The 18,751-nt window shown below is 42.0% G+C and overlaps 1 protein-coding gene across 1 annotated transcript in view; it reads left to right on the top strand.

Moving 5' to 3' along the window:
* The window catches only part of LOC124619470 (ATP-binding cassette subfamily G member 4-like), a 390,958-nt gene that overhangs the window by 275,910 nt on the left and 96,297 nt on the right, over positions 1–18,751 (top strand). The window lies entirely within an intron of this gene.

The following is an 18,751-nucleotide window of genomic DNA, read 5'->3' as shown; positions in this document are numbered from 1 at the left end:
ATCCCTAATTTCAGTTTGCTGCAAAACCCGTGACCATGTTCTCAATTCGAATATATTAAACTTCCTTGATATGTCCACGAATCAGCATGGTTTTAGAAAGCATCGCTCGTGCGAAACTCAGCTTACCCATTTCTCACATACTGCGAGTTATAGATGAAGGGCAACGTGCAGATTCCATATTTCTAGATTTCCGGAAAGCATTTGACACGGTGTACCGTTGCAGGCTGTTAACGAAGGTGCGAGCACATGGAATAAGCTCACAGATATGTGAGTGGCTCGAAGACTTCTTAAGTAGTAGAGCCCATTGTTGTCCTCGAGTGCGAATGTTTATGACAGACAAGGGTATCTGTCAACACCGCCCCAGGGAAGTATGACAGGACCGCCGTTGTTCTCTATATATCGGCCTATAAATGATTCGGCGCGCAGGGTGGGCAGCAATCTGCGGTTGTTTGCTGGTAATGCTGTGGTGTATGGTAAGTTTTAGAAATAGAGTGACTGTAGGAAGATACAATACGACTTAGACAAAATTTATAGTTGAAGGGATGAATGACAGCTAGCTCTAAATTTGTGAAACTGCAAGTTAATGCCGATGTGTAGGAAGAACAAAACTGTAACGTTCGGGTACACTATGTCATGGACGTAACGTTGGAAAGAGATATGAAATGTGGTAGGGAAGGCGAATGGTTGACCTCGATTTATAGGGAGAATTTTACGGAAGAGTGGTTCAAGCGTAAAGGAGACCGCATTTAGAACGCTGGTGTGACATATTCTTGAGTACTGCACTAGTGTTTAGGACACGGGTCGGGTTGAGGGAAGACATAGAAGCAATTCAGAGGGGGGCTGCTAGATTTATTAGCGGTAGGTTCGAACAACATGTAAGTGTTACAGAAATGCTTCGAGAGCTCAAATGGGAAACGCTGGTGGGGAGACGACATTATTTTCGAGAAACATTCATGAGAAAATTTGGAGAACCGGCATTTGAAGCTGACTGCCAAACGATTCTACTGCCGCCAACATACACTGCGCGTAAGGACCACGAAGATAACGTGTGAGAAATTAGGGTTCATACGGAGGCATATAGATAGACATTTTCCCCTTGCTCTATTTGCGAGTGGAACAGGAAAGGAAGTGACTAGTAATGGTACGGGATACCTTGCACCACGCACGGTACGGCGGCTTACAGAATATTTATGTAGATGTAGATGTCCAAAGGAACAGTGCATGACCGAAGAAACATTGTTTCAAATTTCTGAACACCACAGGTACTGCAGTGTCGTACAGTGTATTATATCATTTTGCTAGCATCAGCTACGTAAATCACCACATCTCATTTCTGTTAATTCCAGTACTTTTCACAATCATCAGACGACCACATACAAATTTCTTCTTCACAAATTTCTTCACTTCAGCATAGGTCTCTCCAGCAGCTATTTAGTTCCAGTTTTCTTTTAACATATCTCTTGCAACTAATGAGTTCGTTATGCTACTCACTAGCATAATTGCTATCGCTAGTTACAACTATGAATTACTTGTTTAAAATTTATCATTCACTTCACTCTCTCGGATGCACAATTATTTTACGACAATATAGTAATGAGTACCTTCCGTATGACACGATGCGCTGCTTACGCAATTACATAGCTCAGATGATGAGCAGATGAGGTCGAAACTAGTTATCATAAAAAGTAATGTGCAGCTGAGACAGATTTTAAATGTCAACAGAGTCGCGGACTTTGACATGACGAATGTGCCAGCAATAGTGAACTATTTCTTTCTTAACATAGTTCCTACTAAATGAAATGATCGTATGACATTGTTGGCCGGGAGGCCCATGCGGGAAAGTTCGGCCGCCCTATTGCAAGTCCTTTTTGGTTGACGCCACTTCGGTGAATTGAGAGTCAATGATGATGAAAGACACACAACACCTCTGACATTCTGCGTGGTATCTGTTTGTTCTATATCGTGTCTCCCTACCACTTTAGCGCAACGACGCTCTGAGCGTGTTTTTTTAGGGAATTGACTAGTTTGAACCTGGGACCTGTTGCTGGTAAGGAGACGCCAGACCACACATGACATGTAGAATTCAGAAGAGTTCAGTGAGACTAGCGATGATATAGCCAAATACTTAATGATTCAGCATCAGCTCCACTGCACTCCCTGTAAAAGAATCTTAATACTAACTAAATTTAACATCCAGTATTGATTTAAGTGTCAGGAAGTCATTTCTGAAAGTATTCGTATGGAGTGTAGCCATGTATGGAAGTGAAACATGGACGATAAATAGTTTGGACAAGAAGAGAATAGAAGCTTTCGAAATGTGGTGCTACAGAAGAATGCTGAAGATTAGATGGGTAGATCACATAAGTAATGAGGAAGTATTGAATAGGATTGGGGAGAAGAGAAGTTTGTGGCGCAACTTGACCAGAAGAAGGGATCGGTTGGTAGGACATGTTCTGAGGCATCAAGGGATCACCAATTTAGTATTGGAGGGCAGCGTGGAGGGTAAAAATCGTAGAGGGAGACCAAGAGATGAATACACTAAGCAGATTCAGAAGGATGTAGGTTGCAGTAGGTACTGGGAGATGAAAAAGCTTGCACAGGATAGAGTAGCATGGAGAGCTGCATCAAACCAGTCTCAGGACTGAAGACCACAACAACAACAACAACTAAATTTAGTGGAAGGGGTTCAAGGCTATCCTATTTTTAGTTAGCTGGTAAGAATAACGTCGAAAAAGCAATTAAGTTTACCATTGGAAATTTTATTCTACTCACAAAACATCGTTTATAAATTGCACTATTGATAAAAGGAAATGTAAAAACCAACTGCGTTCAACAAAAATGTGAACGAATATTCCCTGAATGGGTTTCCAAGTTCTACAATGGATCGAAGGATGACCTATGCCATATCACATCTATAATCTAGGCTTAAATTAAGTTTCACAAGAGAGAAAACCATCAAAATGGTCTACAGTGACCCTCAATTATCTTTAATTATTTATCTAACTTGTCGTAAATTACAGTGGCTGATGTGGCTTCTCAATAACTATATAACAGAAAAATCATCGCGTTTCAGATTTTTACTTCAAGTGGCAAATTTGAACACCATGAGCTTTAATTGACGATCGACAGTAGTATTACGCAAAAAGGGGGTGTAACAGATGAGACTTCTGCAGTTCTGAGTGAAGCTTTATGCGCTGTCATGCGGCATCGCGTGCGTTCATTGCCTTGTCAGTGTTCGTCAGGGGGCGGCGGGCAGCACAGCTCCGCTCACCTCCCCGTCTCGGAAGCAACTCTCTCTAACTTCTCCTTACTACAATTTACCGAAGTTGGTTTTAAAAAAAAAATCTGGCTGTGTTTTCATCTGACCAGTCAGGGTCTCAATGTTAACCTTAAGCTCCACCTACGAAAATTCTGTCTATCCAATGAGAAACGTTATGCTTTTCGTGGTGGGGCAATGTTTTTAAAATTTGCAACGTAACAGAGACGCGAAAAAGTCTCACGCTAAAACTTGCAGCTGGTGTGGTCCTTTAGTGTTATCGTAAGATCTATACTGTCCTTCTGGAGGGCTCTAGCTTTTAACAATGGCTGGGGGGTGGTCCAGACGTAACAGAGATGCGAAAAAGTCTTACACTAAAACTTGCAGGTGGTGTGGTCCTAGCGGTTAGCTGGCGACGTGGGTGTCCATCCGTCCCTTATCGCAGGGCCTTCCAGCTTAACATGGTTCTGCTCTCGGCTTCTGTTCTCGTTTCTCTCCTCGGAACTGCGTCTGTCTCACGGTGGGAAGGTATGACATGCATTTAGGCATTCTTGTGTTAGTCTGTGGTATTCCATTTGCTCACTCGTTACTCGTATTACTTTGGTTAATTTAATGTCACGATTTATTTGAAGCTATGTGACATACTACTGGATTTGCTTATCATGTCAGGGATTTCATGGAAGGTCTCGGATTTGCCTGACACCTTACATATCACCACACTTCGAACTTAATTTTTGTACTGAAGTTTGGCAATGACTGAATCGTTGTCTAAGCCAGTCAAAAGTTATTCCGTTATCTAAATTTTGGTACCTACTGTTCAGCCACGTTATTCTGGTTCTATGCTAGTTTGTATTACTAATTTATATTTTTATATTCTTCCACATTATTCTCAAAAAGACAAGAGAAGAATATTTTTGTGCTATTATTAATTTTTAATTATTTTCTTTCATTATTTAAGTGTGAAGTTTGTTTTTTAAGAAGTTTGTAATCGAAAGTGAGGAGTCTTTCACATCGATTTTCTTAGAAATATATTTTTTTTATAAATGTTAAGTAAAATCTTTTCCTAACACATTTTTTAAATATCATGTACAAGTAAAATGTTTTTGTTTCTAGACACTCATTTCAACATTGTTACACTAACAAATAAGAATTATTTCCAAGAATTGCTTTGACAAAGAAATATACGTACACAAGTATTGAGATATTATCCTAACAAATGATGCAAATATTAAAAAAAGGGAAAACATCCTACAAGATAATTTTTTATTCTTTGTTTTTATAAGGAGAAAATAAGTAAAATATAGTTACTCTTTTATTTTTATGAGGAGAAAATAAGTGGCATATAGTTTTAGTGTTTATTATGCCTTACTTTTGTTCTTTATATAATGTCCATTTCAGAACTAATGACTTATTTTTATCGATAGTCTGTTTTTTCCTAAAGTCCATAGTCAATGACTGTTATTTTGTTGTTCATTAGCTGTCTGGTGCGCTTAACTTATTTACTTTTTCACACGTTTCTTTTGCACGATTTCTACATCACATAATTTGATTTCACACATTCACACAATCCTATGAATGTTTAAGCATGAGGTTGGTGAATGTTTTTGCATGAAGGTGATGGTCTTGAGCGAGATGGATGTGGGCAAGTACTTGATGTACAGCTTCGTTCGTCGTTCCTTGTTGGCTTTGCAAGTGTGTGTTGCTGTTGTGGAGGTCCCATAATGAAATGGAGCTGTGAGTGCAGAATCTCGTGGTTTACTGGCTTTGTATGCATGAAAGTCATCGTTATGTGTCGCTGAAAGCGGTCGTTTTTCGTTGTAATACTTCGCAGACGACTAGTTTACAATAGGATAGGGATTTGGGAAGGTATGTCGTCTATTCTTCACCCATCTTCTTTCTTGGTCTCAACCTTGCGAATCTTCAACTTCTGTTCTTCCTGCTTTTTCTCTGCTTCTTACTTGCTTCTTGGTTCTTTTCTGGGCAGGATATGGAAATATTTATTGATAACTAGTCGCTTTGAAGTTCTCCTCCTAGTAACAGCTTGATAAATGGTTTGGACATGTCATTTCTACTTTGTGGACGTTTTCTTCAGTTTAGTGGATCAGCGTGCTGTTTAATAGCGGTAGTGTGACTTTTACACATATTTTTTTGCCAGTGGTGGCTTGCCCAAGCGGTCTTCTCGTCGGGCCGTTTTTTGCTCGCTCCGTTCATTCAGGGCGCTCGGAGACCCTTCCGGCGTTCGGCGTCCCGTCGCGTCTCTGCAGGGCTCTGCCACTGTGCGGCTCTGTGTTCCATCCCAGCAGGGTTCTACCTAGCGGACAGATTTATTGCCCACTCTACGAGGGCCCTCTGTTGTTCTCGCTGTCCTTTCCTTTCTCTTGACGCTTCTGCCATATAGGAATCGTGTCTTGCTAATTACGTCCTTTTCTTTCTTGATACTTCTCTCGATGCAACAAGTGGGTCGTTGCATCTTGTCCTTGCTGGAGTTTTTACAATGGTTCTTACAAAAAGTTTTACTTATATTCATCTAATATATGTCTAGTACCTACATTGTTTTATGCCTTTTTAAAAAGCTTTACAAATTTCAGCGCCCTTTCCATGTTACAATTCTAAGATATTTTGAGTCTTAACTTATGCAAGAAACCTCAAATTCGTTTTTTATTTTTGTGTAGTGTCGTGGTGTATAGCATTTTAGTATTTCATGCTGTTAGACTGTGTACGCTTTATTCCTCCACCTTAATCTATGATACTATTGGTGTTATTTTTGTTTTGTTTTTATTGAAACTACTTTCTTTTTCTCACCTTCCTCTCTCTTCATTCTTCTTTCTCCTGACGATCTTATCTGCAACATAATCTTGAAATATTGTGCTGATTATTTACCAGTAATAAAATTAATCTTCAAACTTGTACTGACAGTGTTTAATACTGCCAGTCTTAGGTAAAATACCCTCTAATTCTCTTTTACTGTGTTCTGAAATACCTTGAACTTCTTGCAATTTTTCGTCGATTTCTTTATGGACTTCTAACATGAGTTGAGGTGATTCCCCCTTTTGTGCATACCATTCTAATTCTTCATCCTCTTTATCTCGCGTCATTCTTAATTGTTTGTTTATAACTGGTATTTCTTCTAATTTCAGCTTTTGCTCAAGAGAAGTGTGACATTCCCCAAAGTTACGCTACCTTTCCCCATGTCTATTATCGCTCATCTCTCATTTAAAAAACCTGCACCTATAATCAAATCTACAGTTAGTTTAGGTATAATCACAAAGTTGGTTTCGATCTTTTGATCTTGGCACGAAAGAGTTAACCTTGTTTGTCTCGTAACTTCCACAGCATTGTTTCTAATAGGACCTCTTGCTTTAATCTTGCGTGTTTTCAGAACTGGCAATTCCTCATTGGCATTACACTGCATGAATAAATTTTCTGAAATCGCAGTCAGTTCACTTCTGCTATCAATTACAACATTGACTGGGATATGCTTTACCATGGCCTTCACAATTGGTTGAATTTGAAAGGGTTGGTTCTGTTCTTCTTCTTCTTGCATCAACGAATCCTCCACTGAATCATACATGAGTCTTTTTAGGAATTTCCCTTGTGAATTCGAACTTTCTGTAGGATAAGCTTCGACTGCTACTTCTCTCTCTTTTATTTCTTCTTCTCTATTTCTTCCTTCATTTGCGCTTTCTTCAACATCCTCTACTTTTTCCTCATCCTCGTCTATCTTCTCCTTCTTCGTCGCTACTTCCACATAATCGCATCTAAAAGCTCTAATTATCGCTTCATAACTTCCTTCATTACATACGTTGGGTTGTGTGCCCACTCGTAACTTATTTTCAACTTCTGACGACTGCGCATTATCCTCATTGAATTCGCTTTCCCTGGTTTCCATCTCAAATAGCTCTGCAATACTCATTGCTTCGTCCTTTCCTCCTACATTCGTTGTGCATGCCTCTGGTAATTCATCTTCCTCGTCAGTATTCTCCCAATTAATTTCGTCCCAACACGATATTGTTATTTTCTTGTCTTCGTTTCCATCTGGTCCCTGTGGATTTGTTTCTTCCTTCTTCTCTTCTCGTGATAAGATTTTTACTTCTCTGTTCAAGGTGCTGCAATTGTCCTGGGTCGGTGCGTCATTCTCTTTGGCATGGGCGCTTAGCTGTCAATTCGAACGTTTATCGGGGTTTGGTGGTCTTACCTCCACCTCTTCTATCTGCATTCTCTTTTCTTGTTCAGCTTGTTGATAGTGGTTTCTTTGTTGATAATTTGTCGGTCTATTGGTTCTCCAGTATCCGTTCCGGTTATCATTATTCCCTCTGTAATAGTTGTTGCTGTTCCTGGGTGAATTATAGTTATTGCCAAATTCTCTTCTAAACCCATAACAGCTTCTTTGTTGAAATCTATTGTCGTTTCTTGGTGCGAAGTTATCATATGGTTCGTAATTATTGTTTCTTCGTACTGTGTCTTGTGGATTCCACTGCTTTTTGCTTTCGTTTTCACGCGCGCTTCGTCTTTTTCTTGCGTCATCTTCCGAAAATATGAACTCTAGTTCCCTTAGAATACCTTTAAATGCTTCGACGTCATTGTCTCCGCGCCCTACTAATGATTGCTGGTATTTCAATGGTAGCTTCATCGCGCATAATTTAATCAACTCTCCGTCATTGTATACATATAAGCATTGAGTTTTCTTTGCCATTAATTCGAAAAATTTCACGGGACTTTTCTCTCCTGAATTTTCAAAATATGGGTTCTGTAATAATTCGTACTTCACTCTGTTCTGTGCTTCGCTGGACCAATATCCTGAAAGAAATTTCTCTCTGAAATCTTCGTACGATCGGCATGTCGCTGCAACATTCTGCATGGTTTCTGCGACTGTTCCTGACATGTGAGCACATATAAATTCTAATTTGTGTGCTAGCGTCCAGTGTTCTGGTAACCCTACTCGGAATTGATCTATAAAAGTTCGTGGATGTAATGAGATTCCTTCTCGAAAGTGTTGAAATTTTCTGACTGTGAGGAAATGATCGTTGTCGTACTTCGTCATAGTTCCATATGAAATTCGCGATTCTTCGCCACTTTTGTTTCTGATCATTTCTCCCGTCGTTCTTTCCGGTTGTGGTAGATCCATTGGATATTGTCCACTGTAACTTTCGCCTACCCTTGCGTAGTATCGTTGGAGTGGTACGCAATAATTTTCTTCCATCGGTTGTGAACGTGTAGCTGAATGCATTGCACTGTACTCTTCGCGACCTGGCTTTCCATTGTCAGGTATTGGTTCGGTATCTTGTCTGGCTAATCTTGCTGCTTCATTGCACGATCCAAACTGTCTTGAAACATACATTTGTGGTTACGCATGTGTTTGTGATGACGTTTGTTCATCAAGAATTTCGAAACGTATTTGTTGCTGTGCAGGCTGTCTGATTTCACTTATGTTAGTTACTTTCCGCCTGTGATTGGAATCGCAAATGCGTAATATCTTCGTTAATTGCTTGTTTTTCCGGTGCTGTTACAGATACGGATGTGATTGCAGACTCTGTGCGTGTTCGGTCCTGTTCACTACGCTCTTCAATGGTTTGCAACAACTCTGTTGGAAATTTCTGAAATTGTCGCTTCGTTTGCGCTTCTCTTTTGACTATGCGGTTATCATATCTTTTCAGCGCTGCTTTTGTGATACGTTTGTGTAACACACTGTTTTCAACAATTTCAGGCGCTGTACCTGCTGCTTGTCTAGTAATTACGTTTATCTGTTTCTCTAGTTTCTTGACTTCTCCCTGGGTGTTGTTGCGTAATGTTTTGTTCTCGTTCTGAATGTCATTACTCAATGTTTGTACGTCCGCTTGTACCTTGTCAATGTCTGTTCTCAATTGATTGTGACCTATTATTAAGTTTCCTATCAGTTCTTGAGATTCTTTTGCCTCGTCTTCAATATGACTTAGGTGTAACTGAATTTTTTTGTTTTGTTCTTTAATCTCACACATTTGTCTCGTGGTATCTGCATTTTCTTTCGTCATTTCTTCATTCTGAATTTTAATTTGGTTCGCAATTTCTTTATTTTGTCTTGTCATAGTTTCCGTCATTAATTGTAATAATTCTGCCAGATTGGTGGGTCCTGTTGCTTTTTCTTCCGACGTCCTACGTTCTGTGTTTTCGCCCAATTGTTGGTTTGCAACCGATTGCATTGAACTGTGCGGTGACACGTTTCTGCTCGAAAACCTTGTACTCTGTGGTGAGGGAGCTCTGATTACTTGTACTATGGGTTCTACATATTCAAGACGCAAGTCAGAATCCTCATCGGCTGTCTCTCTACTTTCCTGCTCCTACGTCGTATGCTGACCTAGGTTTTCTGTGTCTTGGCGTACATTATCCTCGTTATGCTGCGTTATATGTCCTATTTCTCGCGATACTGCATCGTCTGTTGTACTGTCCTCTATTCTCTGTCCATTTCCATGCTGGGTCTCTACCTCAATTAGGTCAAGGTCTCGATCTGCAATTTCTAATCTTTCCGAATCCCTTATTTTCTGTTTTAAAAGCAATTCACGCACCCTACTTCGAGTCAACATGCGCTCATACGATCTCACTTGTTTCATAAACTTTTTCTTCACACAATTTGACAATCAATTCACTTACTTGTTGGGTCAGAACCAACTTGTCAACGATGTATCCACCACCTGTGCGCTTGCATTGAGGAGAAAACTTAATTCTAACAATTTTTAAAATTCATAACTTAATTATGCTATTGTCTCTGCTAGAATGTCTCACTATTTATTGAATACTTTCTTACTATTTATCGCTGCAGCTACTGTTTTCGACTATTTATAACGTGCAAAAAATTTTTTTTATTAGGAAAATTTTTCAACAGGATATTTTTCTGACCTAGTTAGGTATGTGGTCGACCTTCAATCATGGTATTTTACCATCCTGGCAGGGTCGCCATTTTCTCACATTCTGCGTGGTGTCTGTTTTTTCTATATTGTATCTCCCTACCACTTTCGCGCAACGACGCTCTGAGCGTATTTTTTAGGGAATTGACTAGTTTGAACCTGGGACCTGGGACCTGTTGCTGGTAAGGAGACGCCAGACCACACATGACATGTAGAATTCAGAAGAGTTCAGTGAGACTAGCGATGATATAACCAAATACTTAATGATTTCAGCGTCAGCTCCACTGCACTCCCTGTAAAAGAATCTTAATACTAACTAAATTTAGTGGAAGGGGTTCAAAGCTTTCCTATTTTTAGTTAGCTGGTAAAAATAACATCGAAAAAGCAGTCAAGTTTACCATTGGAAATTTTATTCTACTCACAAAACATCGTTTATAAATTGCACTATTGATAGAAGGAAATGTAAAAACCAAATGCGTTCAACAAAAATGTGAGCGAATATTCCCTGAATGGGTTTCCAAGTTCTACAATGGATCGAAGGATGACCTATGCCATATCACATCTATAATCTAGGTTTAAATTAAGTTTCACAAGAGAGAAAACTATAAAAATGGTCTACAGTGACCCTCAATTATCTTTAATTACTTATCTAACTTGTCGTAAATTACAGTGGCTGATGTGGCTTCCCAATAACTTTATAACAGAAAAATCATCGCGTTTCAGATTTTTACTTCAAGTGGCAAATGTGAACAACATGAGCTTTAATTGACGATCGACACTAGTATTACGCAAAAAGGGGGTGTAACAGATGAGACTTCTGCAGTTCTGAGTGAAGCTTTATGCGCTGTTATGCGGCATCGCGTGCGTTCATTACCTTGTCAGTGTTCGTCAGGGGGCGGCAGGCAGCACAGCTCTGCTCACCTCGCCGTCTCAGAAGCAACTCTCTCTAACTTCTCCTTACTACAATTTACCGAAGTTGGTTTAAAAAAAAATATCTGACTGTGTTTTGATCTGACCAATCAGGGTCTCGATGTTAACCTTAAGCTCCACCTACGAAAATTCTGTCTATCCAATGAGAAACGTTATGCTTTTCGTGGTGGGGCAATGTTTTTAAAGTTTGCAACGTAACAAAATGGTTCAAATGGCTCTGAGCACTATGGGACTTAACATCTTAGGTCATCAGCCCCCTAGAACTTAAAACTACTTAAACCTAACTAACCTAAGGACATCACACACATCCATGCCCGAGGCAGGATTCGAACCTGCGACCGTAGCAGTCCTGCGGTTCCGGACTGCAGTGCCTAGAACCGCACGGCCTCCTCGGCCGGCACAACGTAAAAGAGACGCGAAAAAGTCTCACGCTAAAACTTGCAGCTGGTGTGGTCCTTTAGTGTTATCGTAAGATCTGTACTGTTCTTCTGGATGGCTCTATCTTTCAACATGGGCTGGGGGGGGGGGGGGGGGGGTCCAGACGTAACAGCGACGCGAAAAAGTCTCACACTAAAACTTGCGGGTGGTGTGGTCCTAGCGGTTACCTGGCGACGTGGGTGTCCGTCCGTCCCTTATCGTAGGGCCTTCCAGCTTAACACAGTTCTGCTCTCGGCTTCTGTTCTCGTTTCTCCCCTCGGAACTGCGTCTGTCTCACGGTGGGAAGGTATGACATGCATTTAAGCATTCTTGTGTTAGTCTGTGGTATTCCATTTGCTCACTCGTTATTCGTATTACTTTGGTTAATTTAATGTCACGATTTATTCGGAGCTATGTGACATACTACTGGATTTGCTTATAATGTCAGGGTTTTCATGGAAGGTGTTGGATTTGCCTGACACCTTACACACCCAGTCATCACGAGGCAGGGAAATCCCTGACCCCGCCGGGATTCGAACCCGGGACACCGTGCGTGGGAAGCGAAAATGCTACCGCAAAACCACGAGCTGCGGACATAGTTCCTACTACTACTGAGTGAGATAGAGCACTTGTTGGCACACTGGACACTCATTCGGTAGGGGTGGGTCACGAACCATTTCATGGACACTCACGTTCACTTTTCCTGAGTCGCCACTATAACACTGGGATGATTTCTTTAACCCTTTAACTGCTTTGGATGTATTAACGCGCGCGCCTTTGTACCTGTCCGTGTGTGCTCTGAACGTGTCTACGCGCGCCACAGTCCTTCTACCTGGTACTCTCAACTGCGCATTGACACGTTCAGAGTACGAGGTAGAAGGATTGGTGGCGGGCGTACAGACGTTCAGAACACACAGGAACAGGTACGAAAAGCGCGCGCGTTAACACATCCAGAGCAGTTAAAGGGTTAATAAGGCCATAGAAAGAGATCATCCTCCTCCACTCACCATTGTGCTGCGCCGCTAATGATCTCTTTGTCAGTGGCACCGAAGTCAAATGGTTCAAATGGCTCTGAGCACTATGGGACTTAACATCTGTGGTCATCAGTCCCCTAGAACTTAGAACTACTTAAACCTAACTAACCTAAGGACATCACACACATCCATGCCCGAGGCAGGATTCGAAACTGCGACCGTAGCGGTCACGCGGTTCCAGACTGAAGCGCCTAGAACCGCTCGGCCACACCGTCCGGCGGCACCTAAGTCCTCCTGTCACAGTTCTTCTCTTTACCTTTGATCTACAAGTACTACCGTATATCTTGCATGAGCAATTAACTTTTGTAAAACATTGAAGTGTCAGAATTACTTATAACATGTTAATGTTGTGTAAAATTATACACTAAAAACTTACGTTTGGCACATGATTTTAGTTGCGAAATGAAGAAATACCGTGAAAGCTAGTTAATGAGATGGTAACTGCTTGACAACTCAATCTTAAAGAGTAAATTTTTGAAGTAAACTTTTAAGAGGGGCGTTCAATAAGTAATGCAACACATTTTTTGTTGGCCAATTTCGCGTCAGAAAATGCGGGGACTGCTGTGGGGACATCGTGGATTATTTCCGCTTCACCCCCTGTAGGCCGGCCGAAGTGACCGCGCGGTTCTGGGCGCTGCAGTTTGGAACCGCGAGACCGCTACGGTCGTAGGTTCGAATCCTGCCTCGGGCATGGATGTGTGTGATGTCCTTAGGTTAGTTAGGTTTAAGTAGTTCTAAGTTCTAGGGGCTAATGACCTCAGAAGTTGAGTCCCATAGTGCTCAGAGCCATTTGAACCATTTTGAAACCCCTGTAGATTCATGAAGTTCTGATAGCCGGCGGCGCTATACCTAGCCTTCAAAATGGTGCCTGTAACAGAGGTGTGTTCCAAGCAGATAGCTGTCACTAATTTTCTTTTGGCGCAATATCAAAGAGCATCGCAGTATTCATGGGCGCTTAGAGGATGTCTACCGAGACCTTACAGTGAACAAAAGCACGGTGAGTCGTTGGGCGAGGCGTCTGTCATCATAGCAACAAGGTCGCGGAAACCTTTCGATGTCCCGCGTGCCGGCCGGCCGCAAACAGCTGTGACTCCTGTAATGTTGGAACGTCCGGGCACTCTCATTCCAAGTGATCGACGTATCGCAATCAAATACCTCGCTGCTCAAATGGACGTCTCTTTTGGTAGTGCTGACACACTCGTCCACCAGTTCAGGTACTCGAAGATGTGTGCCAACTGGGTTCCTCGCCACCATAAGAACGGTTCTAGGCGCTACAGTCTGGAACCGCGAGACCGCTACGGTCGGAGGTTCGAATCCTGCCTCGGGCATGGATGTGTGTCATGTCCTTAGGTTAGTTACGTTTAAGTAGTTCTAAGTTCTAGGGGATTGATGACCTGAGCAGTTAACTCCCATAGTGCTCAGAGCCATTTTTGAACCTAATAGAAGACCATGGAGAGCATCGTAGAACCATCTCTGTGGAATTGCTTGTGCCTTACGAGGCTGATCGAGACAATTTTTTGTCGATCGTCGTCACAGGCGATAAAACAGGGCTCATCAGTCCGAACCGGAAACAAAGCGACTATCCATGGAATTGCTCCACATCATCTCTCCTCTGAAGTGGAATTTCCAGCCCTATGCTCATTCGGAACGGCAAGGCGACGATCTCCTGGGACTCTGAAGCAGTTATCTGTTTGATGTCTTCACTAATGGTGCAACGATCAACTAACTCTTAACTCTGAAGTATATTGCGCTACCCTAAACAAATTTGAAGAAACGACTTCAAAATGTTTGTCGCCACAAAAAATGCAAACGAACTTCTCCTTCTCAGTGACAACACAAAGCTTCTCACAAATCTTCGCACCCGAGGAGAGCACACAAAACTTTATTGGACTGTTCTTCCTCATCCTCCCTACAACCTGGGTCTAGCACGCTCCGACTTCCATCTGTTTCTCGCAATGAAGGATGCACTCCGCGGCAAACAGTACTTGCATGATGGGGACATTATTGATGTAGCAAGACGTCAGGCAGTAGAGTAGTACCACGCGAGAGTTCCGGCCCTCCCACTAAGGCGACGTAAGGTCTTCGCATTGAACGGAGATTGCGCTGAAAAATAGGGTTTTGAAGCCAAAAGAGCGGGAAATAACATGATGTATTGGAGTCATGGATAAAACCAACCTAAAACTAAACTTAATTCCTCCCGCACGGGTCATGAAGGCCCAAAGGTACCGACTGGCCGCCGTGTCATCCTCAGAACACAGGCGTCACTGGATGCGGAGATGGAGGGGCATGTCGTCAGCACACCACTCTCCCGGTCGTATGTCAGTTTCCGATACCGGAGCCGCTACTTCTCAATCAAGTAGCTCCTCACTTTGACTCACAAGGGCTGAGTGCACCCTGCTTGCCAACAGCGCTCGGCAGACCGGATGGTCACCCATCCAAAAAAAAAAAATGGTTCAAATGGCTCTGAGCACTATGGGACTTAACATCTATGGTCATCAGTCCCCTAGAACTTAGAATTACTTAAACCTAACTAATCTAAGGACATCACACAACACCCAGCCATCACGAGGCAGAGAAAATCCCTGACCCCGCCGGGAATCGAACCCGGGAACCCGGGGTTACCCATCCAAGAGCTAGCCCAGCCCGACAGCGCTTAACTTCGGTGATCTGACGGCAACCGGCGTTACCACTGCGGCAAGGCAGTTGGCATAAAACCAACCTGCTTTCAGGGGGAAAAAATGTGTTTTATAACTTACTGAACGTCCCTCGTATAATCGGTGGTACGAGAAAACGAAAGGAGAAGAGACGAGACGAGATGTCACTGAAAATTCCTGTGTTGATTTACTCACAAACCAGAATTTCCCTATCCGCATAGGATGGCAGCAATCGAGCTTGTACATTTTTTTTTATTGATTTTGGCCATCTTAAACTAGTACGTGGGGACTTCAAATGGTGAGTCCCAAATGTCGTCCCACATTAGGCTCATCGCGCAACAAGAGTGATGCCTCATCAGGAGAGAGTACATTTTCTGCATTTCATGTAGACACAGAGCATCACAGTGTGATAGTGAAACGGCACAGCACCTGGAAAAGTGCTCCGAAGTTGCACACAGACTCACCGTGAAATTCTGGCAGTATATAGACCAAACGCAGTGTCGCGTCTAGGCATAGTGAAATGGTGTCAACAGTCTGACCAACGCAGCACAGGCGTGGGGATTGCTATTCGGAAAGGAAGGCCCTCGACATCGGCAACAGACGTCAGTGTCGAGGCAATCGAGGAAAAGATTCGCAGCAATCGCAGAGTTTTGGGAAAAAATGGAGTACTTTCGTAGAGCGGCTCTCAAATGGACGAAGGCGTGAATTTCTGTCGTCGAGGAATAAAGCGATTGGTAGAACATTTTTACAGTTTTTAAATGAAATCATTCCAATTTTTACTGAAAACTTTAATTATTGCGATTGAAACTTCGACATATGGTCATTTTCAAGCATTGTGGTATATTGTAACTCACTCGGTAATATCGTACAAAGCTGTGATATGCTGTATAAGAGCAGTTGCATGTTTTGTTGTGAATTTATCTGCTCTTCCGTAGGACAGCTCATCTCCTTGTATCTTTAACCATGCCTACTACGTGAAATTTAAACTTAAGTGTTTAATATCATTATTTCACCAGCTTTCTAACGTGTTTGGTACAAGGAAAGCAGATAAATTCACAACACAACATGAAACTTTTCTTAGATGGTGTTATATCCTAGCCAGTAATGCCACCCGAGCCCGCTGCCAAAAGGTTGGCAGCATCAAAGTCCGGATGCCGTCCGCATAAGCAGCGCCAGCGAGACAGCAAATCGCCGAAAGTCTGCGCGCGCCACCGCTGGCTTCTGGCTTCTTAAGCGCTGGTGTCGCGAGCGCTAGGACAGTTCTGTATTCGCCGCTCAGTTGTATACTCGCCACCGAATTGTGTACTTGCTAGTCAGTTGTGTGTTCATCGCAGCAGAGTTGTTGTTTGTCGTCAGCCGACGCTGACCTAGCCGCTCCGACTCGAACTAGACAGATTTCTGTAGACAGGGAGTTCACTACTGTGTTTCTGTATCTTCATTAATAAAGATAAGTACCGACTTTTATTTAATCAGAGTGCTTGGGTTTTCATCTTTCTGTTCACTGTTCCAGCGGACCGGTCGGCCCGCTATTAAAAGTGTGGCGGTGACTTCGTAAGCCGTTTCTACAGCAAATTGTTTGTCGCTACGAACGCCGCCACAAAAGATGGCATATCGCACATTTATATCACTGAGTGCTTTAAAACATCCCACAATGTTTGAAAATGACAACTTGTTGAAAATGCAGTCGCAATAAATAACAGCCAAAAGCGGAATGTTTTCATTTAAAAATTTAGCGAACGCAAAATCGCCAAGACTGGCGAAGTTTTACAGAAGCTCTAAATTTAATGCGAAATGCTTGTAATAGTGTCCACAACGAAATTCTGTCTAAAGATCTTACAGAAAACCTTTAGATATTGTGTCAAATGTAAAGTACACCAGTGGTCAGACGCAATCAATACTTTGACAACGTTATAACAATGGTGATCTTATTGAAGACAGTGCCACTAAGCCGCCCCGTCGGAAGTTAGAGTTCTCCCTCGGGTATGGGTGTATGTGTTGTCCCTAGCGTAATTTAGTTTAAGTTGGATTAAGTAGTGTGTAAGCCTAGGGGCCGATGACCTCAGAAGTTTGGTCCCATAGTCCTTACCACAACTTTCCAAAATTTGACACTAAGCACAGTCACTAAACACGGTTTTCCGGAATACCTTCACGAAAGAACACGAAATAAATCTTCCAGAATACTAATAAAGAAAAACTGCCAACGTAAGTAACTTAGAAGTCTTTGGCATTGCGAGTTAGCTTAAAACACTTAAAACTGGCAAGGCCTCCGGTAGAGACTGTACGCCAGTCATGCTCCTTTCAGGATAAGCTGATACAGTAGCTCCATATCTAGCAATCATATACAACCGCTCGCTTGTAGAAAGATTCGTGCCTAAAAATGGAAAGCTGCACAAGTCACACCAATACACAAGAAAGAAAACAGGAGGAATCCGCTAAATTACACACCCATATCAGTAACGTCGATTTGTTGCAGGATTCTGGAACGAATATTGTGTTCGGACATTACGAATTACCTCGAAGAAAAGAATTAATTGTCAAATAGATAACTCGGATACACGAAATATCGTTCTTGTGAAACACAACTAGTTCTTTATTTTCACGAAGTAGTGTGTGCTATCGAGAGAGGGCGTCAAATTGGTCCCATATTTTTAGATTTCCAGAAGGCTTTTGACACCATTCCTCACTAGCGGCTTCTGATCAAATTGCGTGGCTATGGATTGTTGTCTCAGTTGTGTGACTATTCGTGATTTTCTATCAGATAGGTCACAGTTCATAATAACTGACGGAAAGTCATCGACTAAAACAGAAGTAATATTTGGCGGTTCCCCAGGGGAATTTTATAGGCCCTCTGTTGTTTCTGATCTATATGAGCGACTTAGGAGAGAACCTGAGCAGCCGTCTTAGGTTATTTGAAGATGATGCAGTCATTTACCATCGTATAAAATCATCATATATTGAAAACGAATTGCAAAATGATTTAGACAAGATATGTGTATGGTGCACAAAGTGGTAATTCTTCTAAATAATGAAGTGTTTAGTCATCCATATGCGGACTAAAAGTTATCAGCTGAATTTCAACTACATGATAAATCACACGAATATAAAGGCTGTAAACTCAGCTAAATACTTAAGAATTACAGTTACGAATAATTTATATTGGACCTATCACATAGATAATGTTGTGATGAAATCAAACCAAAGACAGCGATTTATTGGCAGAAGACTTAGAAAACGTAATAGGTCAAAGATGCTGCTTGCGCTACCCTTGTCCGCCCCCCTCTTCACACGAAATCACCAACTAGCTCGTCAGAATGTGAAAATATTTTGCTGGTGTCCACCTACATAGGGAGAAATGATCATGATAATGAAATAATAGAAATCGGAGTTCGCACGGGAAGATTCAAGTTTTCGTTTTTCCAACGCTCGGGAAACGAGAGTGGAAGAGTAGAGAAGTAGCTTAAAGATAGTTCGATGAACCCTCTGCCAGGTCTTAATTGAGAATTGCAGAGTAATCATGTAGATGTAGAAGACCGTGAACCCGCTTACCAAACTTCTGTTCCGATCGTTGTTCATAGGGACGTG

Source organism: Schistocerca americana, chromosome 6 (assembly GCF_021461395.2).
Source record: "Schistocerca americana isolate TAMUIC-IGC-003095 chromosome 6, iqSchAmer2.1, whole genome shotgun sequence".
NCBI classification, from domain to species: Eukaryota; Metazoa; Arthropoda; class Insecta; order Orthoptera; family Acrididae; genus Schistocerca; species Schistocerca americana.
This window is presented reverse-complemented; position numbering and strand designations above follow the sequence as displayed.